Source organism: Pseudomyrmex gracilis, unplaced genomic scaffold, assembly GCF_002006095.1.
Source record: "Pseudomyrmex gracilis isolate BER0280 unplaced genomic scaffold, ASM200609v1 scaffold_126, whole genome shotgun sequence".
In the NCBI taxonomy this organism is placed as follows: Eukaryota; Metazoa; Arthropoda; class Insecta; order Hymenoptera; family Formicidae; genus Pseudomyrmex; species Pseudomyrmex gracilis.
The window spans coordinates 290,654-302,850 of NW_018020710.1; the positions used below are offsets into that span (position 1 = coordinate 290,654).

General features: G+C 42.9%; 1 protein-coding gene across 1 annotated transcript in view; it reads right to left on the reverse strand.

The window, feature by feature from the left end:
• Nucleotides 1-12,197, reverse strand: part of LOC109856623 — a 285,949-nt gene that overhangs the window by 224,500 nt on the left and 49,252 nt on the right. The window contains exon 2 of the mRNA XM_020432093.1: nt 2,529-2,608. The gene's annotated coding sequence lies outside the window, so the exon portion shown is untranslated. The remainder of the gene's footprint in view (nt 1-2,528; nt 2,609-12,197) is intronic.

The following is a 12,197-nucleotide window of genomic DNA, read 5'->3' on the forward strand; positions in this document are numbered from 1 at the left end:
TCCCACTCCGTCCGCAATGTGCACGCGATGCGATTACGCTGTATCTTGTGAAATCAACAAGATTATCCATTGATGAAAGCGGACCATCTGCGCATTGTTCAGGCTTGTAATCAGCAAGCGCGCGCGCGCATAGCAATCGAGCCTGAGCCCTTCTCCGTGAAGGTACCCGCGATAATCTTCGGGTTTTCGAACGTCGAGAGATGCAAGAAATTATCCCGATCCCGGGAAAATATATTTCTTATATCTCTCACTCGGCCTCGCTTCGCATTAATTTACAGTCGTCTCGATCATTAATTACAGCGCGAGAATCTTCGTGATCTTTTTTTTTTTTTTTTTAGAATTTTCGTGCGCTATATATATATATATATATATATAGGATCTCATCTCTCACAGTTTAGTGTCGAGCCTCGCGAATCGCGAAATGTTCAACAACAAATGAGAAATGGAATTTGCGGAATTTTATTTCCTTCGAAAAGTTTCACAACATCAAGAACGCGCGCGGACGTGTTTTTACGTTTAATCTCGAATATATTCTCAAAATAGATCTCTCCGAAGAGATCTCTCGATTGGAACAATCGGGGTTCTCCGTGCGGATGGTCTAAGCGGGTATTCAATAATTAAAACCCGCGTCCGCGCGCGACGATCGATCGATCGCCCGGCGCGCTAATCGCGCCGCGAGCGACGACCTGATTTGCATTCCACCCCCATAGTCGTTGTCGGCATCCCGCGTAGTCCGCCGCGAACAATGCTACTCGCAACAAGTGTGCGTCTGTCTAAAAAATCCGATTACACGGGCGTTAGTATGTGCTCGACCGATCGCGAAGCGGACACTCGTCTGTGCGAGCAACAACTCCTCCGCTCCCTCTCGTCGCTCCCGGTAATCCTTACGGGTGAAATGGTGTTCGGATTCGGTTCGAGACGATGTCCCCACCCCTCCCTCGCCATGATCGCCACGATCCGAATACCGAATTTCGACAGTCTTCCCTTCCGAGTTTTCGCGGCGTCGCGCATCTTCCGCGCCTCGTCGATATATTCTATTAATATTTCAATATTTCCAGGCGCAACCCCAGCTGCTCCAGACACGAGAGACAAATATCTACGGCAAGCATGTGCATCTGTCGGTGTCCGTGATCTCCGGCGGCACCGCGAGAGTAACGCGAGAGAGAGAGAGAGAGAGAGAGAGAGAGAGAAAGCACGTCCGTCACGTGCAATAACGTCTCGGGCGAGACTTTACGCGACGGCAAACGCGACCGACTCCTCTTGATCGCGTTATATACACAGCGACCTTAAACACAGCGCGCTCTCTGACAACAGTGGCGCGGTGTATATGCACCACGGATGGAAACGCGTTTTCTCTTCGCATTGCGCGTTTTCTTTTCCGTTCGGCGGAAAAATCGCGCTGAATTTCGCCCCTGATTCTCTCCGACCGTTTATCGCTTTTGTCGGAGAGAGAGATTGAAGAAGGCTATTTCCCAGATCTCTCGATCGGGTGAGGGACTAAAAATTCCGTTAGATTAGAAGTGAAATCGCGTATATTTCCAGCGCGGACTTTTCTCGCGCGCAACAAACAAACGAACAAAAAAAAAATCAATGGGAAAATAGAATCTTCTGTATTGACACGCGCGCGGAAAATGTAAAACGGAATTTACTTCGAGAGAACGGGGTATAGCTATTTCGAGTTTTATGGATGCAGCCATCGCGAGATAGAGAAGAAGTGAGAGAAACGCGCGTTTTCACCGCCGCGACGAGCGGCGGCGCGGCTTTTTTTTCGAACACAAATGGAAACCAATATGACTTCGGAATAGAGAACTTCCATTCTAAGGAAACGGAAACTGAGAAACACGTTTTTCTTGCCTCGCGCCGCGCCGCGCCGCAAGTCTTTTCGCGCGCAAACGGAAACCGGGGGGTATATAATATAAACTCGAAGAATGAAATCTTTCGAAGGCGAAAAATGTGGAAAATAATTCTCACGACGAGGCGAAGAACGACGTTTTGAGAAAGACGCTGCTATGTGTAGCTGTTCTTCTGATTCGCGACGATATAGTTGCGGACGATATGGTTGTGAACGCGCGTCTCTTTATCGAGACGCGACAATATATCCCGCCGGATATATTTTTGATCGAAAACCGTGACATTTTAACTGTATTATGTTTTTTTTTTTTTTTTTTTTATAACAGTGTCATTTTAACTGCATTACGTTTTATAACTGCATTACGTTCATTATAAATTCCACTAAATGCATAATAGTTTTCAGTGGAACACACACAACACACACGCGCGTGCGCGCGCGCGCACACACACAAACGCACAATTGCGGAATACTCTAAAATTGAAAAGCCAATCATGACGCTCACAAGTTTGCCTTACTGCGATAATGACTATCGATCCAATTAAAACTTAAGTACAATTCTAATTTCGAGTTAAAGCGACGTAATTAAAGTTTATATATTATGTCTCGCATTCTCGCTGCTCATAACGTGTAGCATGCAAATTGCACGTTTGCTTTTACACTCTATTATTATAAATACCTGCTTCCCAACGCACCAATTTGCACCGTGAATTCGATTTGTTGGACGTAACTTCCCTCCGTCGGACCGCCTTTACTACACTGGAAACAAAATAACAACTTCATTTTAATGTTTCGTAAATATTAATAACGCTCACATAATATCGCGCGCGGCCGCGATATTAATGTTTCATTAATTTGGATTCGAATTACCTCTAACCAATCTATTGAACTGACAATTTAATTTTTTTTCTTACGAGAGCTTTTTTTCTTCTCGTCAGTTAGTTGCTCTTTCAACGCGCGCTCTCTCTAGCTCTCTAATTCTTTCTCATCTATACATCGTTCTTTCTATACATTTCAATATAATACATTCGTTCATTCGTTCTACTTAAAAATTAATATTGAATGAAAGCGTCGAATGAATGACTACAAACACTTCATTCCGCCGTAGCGAACGTATAGAAGCTTCGCTTCATAATGCTCCGCTCCCTATTCGATGTTAACGAGGCGTAAACAAGTCGAATGAACTAGTCCCATTGAGATCCTTGAAAAGTGATAATACAACCCAGAATTGACTTGGAGGATCTCGCTTTCTAAGAGCTTCTAATCGCGAGAGAAAGTGAGCTTTGAATCACACGTGAGAAACATATATATCTTCGCTCTCTCTCGCTCGAAAATTCTTATTGTCAAACATACACCGAAAAAATTATATTCTCGTAAGTAGAAGATTTTATACTTAAAAAATCTTCTTCAAGATTTTAGATGATATTATTCTGAAATTAAGAATATATTCTTTATTTTTTTAAGAATATATTCTTAATTAAAGAATATAGTCTTTTTCGCGATAGTGAGATATGTATGTTTTTCTATAGAGGCTTTTTATATTCTAATCAGTATATCTAAATAGTAATATATTCTTATCAATATATTACTATTTAGAGGATTTTCCTCTTAAAATAAGAAACTCTTCTTGGCGCCTATTTTAGTGTAAAATATACTTAAAGTAAGTGGGATATATCCTCAAAACAAGAATACAATTTTTTCGGTGTGTATATATTTTATCTCTAATATATACTTGTTCAAAACTGCGTGGCTTATTGCAATCGTCAATTGTCGATTTTGCGATGTAGCGCGTCGATTCATACATCCGACCTTTAATAATCTTGTCTCGACGATCGGTTTCGTTTTGCGGCCCCCCGAGTGATTCCCGAGAACGATCTCGTTAGCGTATATACGCCGATCATTTCGCATTCCCGCAACGCCGCTCGTTAGAAGCCGCTTTTGCTTCTCGAATAACGTTCAATCGTCTAATTAGCCTATTTGCTCGCGAACCGCGATGTCGGCGAGGCGCGCTGGATGCGGCAACCGACCGCGCACTTTCGATCGATGCCTCGATACTCGTCGCGGTAATTCACTTCCCGCGATAAACGCGCCGATGATGATCGCATGCGAGGTTCATTGTCCCGCGATTTCGTGTTACGTAGTGTCCTTATCCGCGCCGGGAACTGCTAGATATCTTCGAGAGGCAACCAGAGAGAGAGAGAGAGAGAGAGAGAGAGAGTGGACGCCATTTGAACAACAGGACACAATGGAGTAGCTCAAGAGTCAAGTTACTGTACTGTAACGTCAATCGCGATGCGCGTAATGGCAAGTGTGTACGAGAGGCGTTGATTGTTGCACGAATTAACACACTCGCGGATAATTTATGTAACGATGGCGCATTCAACGAGATCGCAAACGTTTCCCCTTATCGTTGTTCTGTTGCGCAACCAATTCATGCGTCGCTTACACACATCCAGTGATTAACTTGTCGTTGGGAATGACTTAAGTTCTAATCGTAATACACGTAATACACGGTTCGTTGCTCGGCGCGCGCGCGCGGGGGGAAACACATACGCGCGTAGTGGATTTATACCTATTTACTAATTAGGCGAGTATCTCACCTAAATGCGTTTCCGTGACTGCGTCGCTTACGTCGGATATCGAACGACATCTCCCAAGGGATATTTGCCAATGCGCTACAACGTTATCATTCCGACGTATACCGCGGGATTTACGCATAATTAGCAGAGATTAATATATATATATATATATATGATACGACGCGCGCTAGAAGCGAAGTTGGGAAGATTTTATTATTCAACAAAAGTAATATATTGTTCGTGTTAATAATTTTTGTTTTTTTTTCAAAAGAAATAATTACAATTAATAAATTTGTCCAGAATTATTCAAGTCATTTCTTCAATATTACACCGAAAAAATTGTATTCTTGTTTTGAGGATATATCCCACTTACTTTAAGTATATTTTATACTTAAAATAGGCGCCAAGAAGAGTTTTTTATTTTAAGAGGAAAATCCTCTAAATATTGATAAGAATATATACTGATTAGAATATAAAAAGCCTCTATAGAAAAACATACATATCTCACTATCGAAAAAGACTATATTCTTAAATTAAGAATATATTCTTAAATAAAAAATATATAAATTAAAAACATATTCTTAAATAAAGAATATATTCTTAATTTCAGAATAATATCATCTAAAATCTTTAAGAAGATTTGATATAAGATTTTTTAAGTAGAACATCTTCCACGAGAATATAATTTTTTTGGTGCAACAATATATGTAAAATTTTAGTTTTAACTCTCACGAAGAATTCGTTATTTTTTAAATTTTTTTTTTTTTCAATTAATGCGGGAATAAAATGTCTGAAGTCACAGTGAGAAATTTATATCACTATCGCGCGAAATCAGGGGAAAGGTTAATTTTTGAAATAACAGTCCGACTCTTTCAAAAGTAAACGAGCAAACTCTGAGGGATAAGGGGCCACCCTTGGCGACGGTAATAACAAGCGTCGCGTGGCGAAAGGGTAGCAGTATGCTATGGCCCTTTCGGGCGCCCTAGAGTGTCGTTATTAATGGAGAACGAAATAAATTTCGGCCCGGCTTATTATAATCCTCGGTATATATATATACCGGCCCGCTCCGCCTCTCCCCTTCGACGATTCGCGTTGTCCCACCCCGATACTTTCACCTTTCTATCTCCCCGCACCGCGTGTGACACGGCGGATTATCGTACGCAATACCAAGTCGAATTATTCCATGGTCGGTTATATAGCGTCGCTCTTTTTAAGTCCCGCGCGAATGCTCACTTCTCACGCGTGGACAAAAAAAAAAAAAAAAAAAAGAACGAGTGTCGCACCCTACGTGCGCCAATACCGTGCGCAATGTGTGTTTTGAGTTAACTAAAATCACACAAATACAAATTTCAAGCACGCGTAAAAAAAAAAAACTAACTTGTCTCGCAGACGTGGTTGACGCGCAAATCATTCGGTTGAAGCGAATTTTTTAATTGAGCGTTTGAAAATTTGAAAATAAAGAGGAAATAAAACAAGATAATTAAATCGAATCACAATCTCAACTAAATGCGCGAATCCCGACAGTAGAAAAAAAATACGTGGAAGCGCCAATGTCGAAGAAACTCCGCGTTCGAGAGTTGCGATTCCCGAGTCGGAACGTATTTTCTTAAGATCAATAGTCCATCCTCCTGTCCTTTACAAGAAAATGTATCGCGCTCCAATCCATTAATTTAGATCCCACTCGTGACCACAGACGAGATCGTGCGGTTGCACCAAGAGTCATGGCCCGAGCCGGAAACTCGAACGTCGAACAAAGTTGCCCGCGAGAGACACCGCAATACTCTTCTTGCCGTGCCATTCCGATACAATATTTACCCGGATCCGGTCCAAAAGCGGACTTCGCGAAATAGTTGCATATTTTAGGGAAAACGAAAACAGAATTCAACGTGATTTAGATTTACGAAACCGTATTTTATAGTCGAGATTTATCACGCGCGGTATCACGTTGTACGCGTACGAGCTAAATTTCAATCCCCCGATAATAAAAGATATCCGATTTCCTTCACTTCTTCTATCGACGAATGTTTTATTGTTTTTTTTTTTTTGCTTAGTTTTTATTTATCAAAAATATGAATAAAGATGCGAATAAACTTTCGCGAGACTTCATATATTTAGTTTATAATGTACATTTATATGTATATATATATATATATATATCCAACAAAAATATATATTCTCAGTTTAATTGAATTATCACACCCGATAATTGATATCACACTCAATTAACCTCGACTGTTTATCCGACACGGTTAAATCTCGGAGATTTCGTCGTTCTCGCGCTGCGTGCGGAATGCGGATTCTCTGACACTCGCGCGAAGATTTGCAAGCGTCTAATCCTTGACGTTTTCGATTAATGTTTCATTAACTTCTGTTGGTCTACGGAATTCCTCCTCCGGTACTTTCCGAATCCACAAGGCCAGAAGTACCTTGTTTCCTTTGAAAGATCGTCATTCCGACGTTCTTGCACCGCGATTCTAGACCGAGTGTTTATGTAGGGGAGGAGACAAAACGAACGAAGTCGAAAGGAGATGCAGGATCGAAGAGATCGGGGCGTGTCGAGGAGGAGAAACGGAGAGGGACTCGCTTTAAGAGAGCGCCGCCAGCTTCGTGTGAAATTCGAAATCGAGAAATTCTGCCGCAGATACGAGAGAGAACTCGAGATCACGGAATTAACTGATATACGTCGTCGTCGTCGTCGTCGTCGTCGTCGTCGTCGGTGGCGTTCAACTTGCGAACGCGTTTACAGAGAAATTCCTTTGCTCAAAGTGACACCATTTTATTTTTTTATTTTTTTTTTTGTTTCATTTCTAAAGACAAAGTTGTTAAAACATTTCCAACCGCAAAAATAATCTTCTCTCATTGAAACGCAGATAACGAAATGCGAAAATATTTTTTTCAAGAACTTGCACCCACGAGAGCACAAGAGAAACATTTATTATCGCGTTTCGTTGTTACATAAAACGCAAAAAAAAAAACAAAAAAAAACAAAAAAATGCACGCGTCGCTTCCGCAGGTTTGACGCCACGTTCGCCTTGGTAAGCTGCTAAACGTACGTCCAATTTCCATTATACGATCGCGGGAATACCGCGAAGAGGGAAACTGTGTGCCCCGCGAGACGTCCAGGCGGCGGAGGTGAGAGTAAAGGGCAAGATGGTCTTGAACCGCAGGTGCAACCGTCCGTTTCTCGAACGCCACACGCGACGTGAACACAGTATTTTCCCCTTCAGGATCGCCCCCCTTCGCTCCTCTCTCTCTCTCACCTCGCTTTTCGAGCGTCGAATCCCACGGGATAAAACCAAGCCGCGTTACCCTCCACCTTTGTACGCGGTGGTAGCGGCGAGCGAAGGTTCTTCCGCTCCGTCTGGACCGGGGGTCCGTTTATCCCGCCGAACTTTCGGCCCCGCCGAGTATTCCCGACCGGTTCCCAGCATTCACTTCTCTCCTTCCCGTTCCGCTTCTGGCGGTTCCCGACCACCACTTGGAGCAGACACCCCCGGTATCCACGACCAAACGCCCCAGGGCTCCGGGCTTCTTGAATATTTTATTTACTCGTCGCGCCGCTTCTTCTTCTCTTCGCCTCCTTGCAAGCTTCGGTGCATTTGCTGCTTTCTCTCTCTCTCTCTCTCTCTCTCTCTTTCTTCGTACCTCTTTTCTCCATCGACGAAGCCCGACCTGTGAGCATCGATGTGTTCTGCCAAGTTCCGCTCCGGAATTTCTCTTCCTTCGATTGCCCCACTCTTTTTACTCTTCATCGTCTTATCACGCGCCCACTCTCTCTCTCTCTCTCTCTCTCTTTCTCTCTCTCTGCTCTTCTATCCTTCTCCGCCTCTTTTTATCCTTAATCGCGCGAAATTTATCTTGGTTAAAACGTCTCTTAACCGCGAGCGCCGCTGTTATAAAAGAGCCGTTCTCTTCCTCTCTCTCTCTCTCTCTCTCTCTCTCTCTCTCTCTCTCTCTCTCTCTCTCTCTCTCTCTCTCTCTCTTCTATTCGCTCTCTTTACTCGATGCGGTATCACACTCGTGATGTGTGCGCGGCAGCTCGGTTATGGTATAAAACGCGCGCACCCGCGCCTCATAACGATCCGACCCCGTTCCGTTTCGCTCTCTCATCTCTTCTTCCGCAAGCGCGTTTCCTCTCCCCCCCCCTCCCCCCTACGTCGATTTTCCCGTGACTTCTGCCGAATAGACGCGATAATGTTCCTCCTTTACGACCGCGCCGAGCCAGTCAATTCGTTTAATTATTCGCACTGTATCCAGAGTTGTAAATTTTCCTCTCAGGTTTATTCCCGAACTTCTCAACATCGCCGGGAGGTTTTATACACCCGGTAACGGGCGAAATTGCCGATTTTATTCTCCGAGTCGTCGCTTAATAATCCTCGTAAAAAGTCGTCGAAACTTTTTGTTTTCATTTAAAGACCGTACGAGATATATATATATATATATATATACAATATAGAGAGATATATATATATACATGTATATATATATATATATATATATATATATATATATNTATATATATATATATATATATATATATATATACATGTATATATACACGTGTGACGTAAATCTTTGTTCGAGACGTTTCGAAATCAAAAGCGCGCTCTCAAAAATTTCTATATATTTTTCGCAATTACTTTGTTCCGTTATCGAGAGAGTCTCTTGGTTGAAGAACGTACGTGTGTTTCAATTCCTCCTCCGCGCGCCCAGCGGTCGAGGTTCGCCAAGGATATCTCCGCAATTTTCAATCGCGTAATTGGAACACTATCGATTCTCCTCCGCACTAAAATAAACCGCTATTCTTGTTAGATAACTCTCGACTTCCAGCGCGGTTGTGGCTCGCTGCGTCCGACGTCTCCGAAAGACAAGCCGTTTCGCAAAACACACATACGTCGTATAATAGATGTGTGTGTGTGTGTGTGTTATTCTCCCCGCGGCCTGAATTCCCACCACGAAAACGGACGCGGCAGCGGCGAATATAATCAAATATCCGCGAGACCGGCCGGAACTGGTTAGCGCGCGAAACAAATTCCCCGCGATCGCGCACATAACTTCTCATTGAATGTTATAACTTCATTAAACGAGCCTCGAGCGAGCGAGCGAGCGAGCGATAGTGGGGGTTTGGATATACGGCGGCGTGAAACGAGATTATGCAGGATGCATCGTCCCTTCGGTTTCGAGCGTGGACTTCTTCGTTAATTTTGCATCCAAGCTCCGCTTGCATCGTGCGTTGCAACGGGCCCACGAAACATCGCGGTGATGGTGTGCCACGCCACCGCCACGTGTCAGTGTGTGTGTGTGTGCGCGCCGAGACCTAATCCGCGACGAGGACGGCCGGTGATTTCATAGGGAATTAATCGATCGGGAAGGGTAAATTCGTGTGCCGGTATTAAAGGATTTCCCATGGTTGCTGATAATTCGATTGTACTCTCTCCGTACATACGTGCGCACACACATAAACACACACACGCGCGCGCGCACACACACACACGCACCGCCGACTACTCTCTCCTCTCTCGCTCTGTACCGAAGCGCAGCCGGCCGGAACGGATGAAATCCGGAATAAATTCCTAGTTACAAGCGCGAGCAAAAATAAAATCCACTCGGGCGTCGCCGTCGGCATGCCCGTCGTAAATTTCATGCCGTCGCGGATGCGCACCTCTGTGTGTTACAAGATATACATAATCCGGCTCGTTCCATTGTCAATGCTGCCGAGCCGACGTTATGTATGCACGCACGAATTACGTTTCGCGTTTACCTCGCGAAAAGAAGACAGTGTTTTATTTTTCACTAGCCGGCTAGGCGCTTCTCGCCCGTTCATTTAAAAAAAAAAAAAAAACCCATTATCTACTACCTGCCGTTGTGTGTTGTTGTTGCCGGGCGGGGAAATCGTCGCGAAGCGTTCCGCGAAATCCTATAACGCGTCTCAAATTAGTGCGCGCATTCTCCAAAAAACAAAGATAAAAAAAAAAAAAACAAAAAAAAAAACAAAAAAAAAATAGTCATCGTTCAAACGAAAATACTGGATGTGTACAATTTTATTTGCCATTTTACGTCACTTGTAGCGACACCGCATTGCCGCGGCTAAACATCAAAAAGAAACGGGAGAGGAAAGAAAAAGAGCGGGAACGTCTCAAAGAGGAGAAATTTTATACGCACCGCGTGGAAAAACTCCACTTCTTTAAGTCCAAATCCTTTTAAACAATAGATTCGTTCACCTGTTCACTTTCCTCCACATTATACGCTCTTAAGACAAATAAAGCGCGCGCGCGACTTTGGCGAGAAGAAAATGAAATAATAAAAGCGCGGAAAAAAAAATAGAAAAAGCGCGTATGTAGTACGTACTTGCAACGTGAATGTACGTACATACATACACACGCGCGTAACGTGTGAAAGAATCCGTTCGCGGCTCAGACTTCGCGTGATAACCGGCACGCATATAAAACATTTCGTTTTATTTATACGCGGATTAACGCCGAGAGAGAGAGAGAGAGAGAGATCGTTGAGACCGAGAAGAAGAAGAAGCACGTACAGCGTTTAGACGTTGTAAACGTCAATAGAGCGATATTATATCGGGATCGGGTGTAAGTAGACTCGCGTAAGAAGCCTATTACTCGTCGTGTTTAACATCCGCGAGAGAAAGCGCCCGCCTCAATTAGCGGGACAGACCGTAAAACTCTCTCCCAACACCGGAAATCAGCTCCGATCCTTATCCGCTTTGTAGCGCCGGGACAAGCGGCGCAAGAAAACGCGGCGCGCCGCACGATAATTGCTTTTCTGCCCGTGGCACAACGAAAATATTGTTGCTGCCGGCGTGGCGCGCCCGCGCTGATGGCATAAATTTAGCAGAAAAAATAGAAAGAGTAATCGCCTTATCACGTGGGAGTTCGGCGACGTTTCTCCATTCTTTTCAGTGGGTAAAGCTTAAAGAGAGAGGAAAATGCTCTCGTGGTTGTTATGCAGGCTTGTTCGAATGCGTTTACCATTCGTCAATCCGCCGCGGGCGCTCTTTCAAGAATTTACTTCAGTCGAAAACCTTCCTCTGAAACGTTCGCCGATATTCCTTGTCGATTTTCCACGGAAAATTCTGAACCCTGTCTCTCTCTCTCTCTCTCTCTTTTATTTTTTTATTAAGTTTGTAGTTATTTTCATGTTTGTTAAGTTGCGCTTGAGGGGACCTGTCCCAGAGCGCCTAAAAAATAAAGCATCAGTCAATCAATCAATCAATCTCTCTCTGTTACTACCTTTAAAATTGAAATTGTTATTTTATTTTATTTTATTTTATTTTATTTTTCTTTTTCTTTATATTTATTTTTATTTTTATTTTTATTTTTAATTTTCTCTATTCTTGTCTTTCTTTAATTTTGTTCTTATTATACATATTATTATTGTACACTTTTGTAATTCTTTATATTGTTTGCGCTTGAGGGTAATTCTTTCCCAGAGCGCATAATAAATAAAGCGATCAATCAATCAATCAATCAATCAATCAATCTCTCTCTCTCTCTCTCTCTCTGTATGTTTCTTTATTTTATAATGCAAAATAAATATATATTGCACCATCTTTATTTTTATTTACATTAAAGTGCGAAAGCTAAAAAAACTCTTCGCTAAAACATTCTTCTCTTAGTGTAACACTAAAAAAAGTTTTAATAAAAAATAAGAAACAATTGCATTTCGAACATACAGCAATCGTCAGATGCATCGGAAAGAGGTAATGCGGCGCAAATGCGAGATTGTTAAAACGATAATAATACTAACTAACA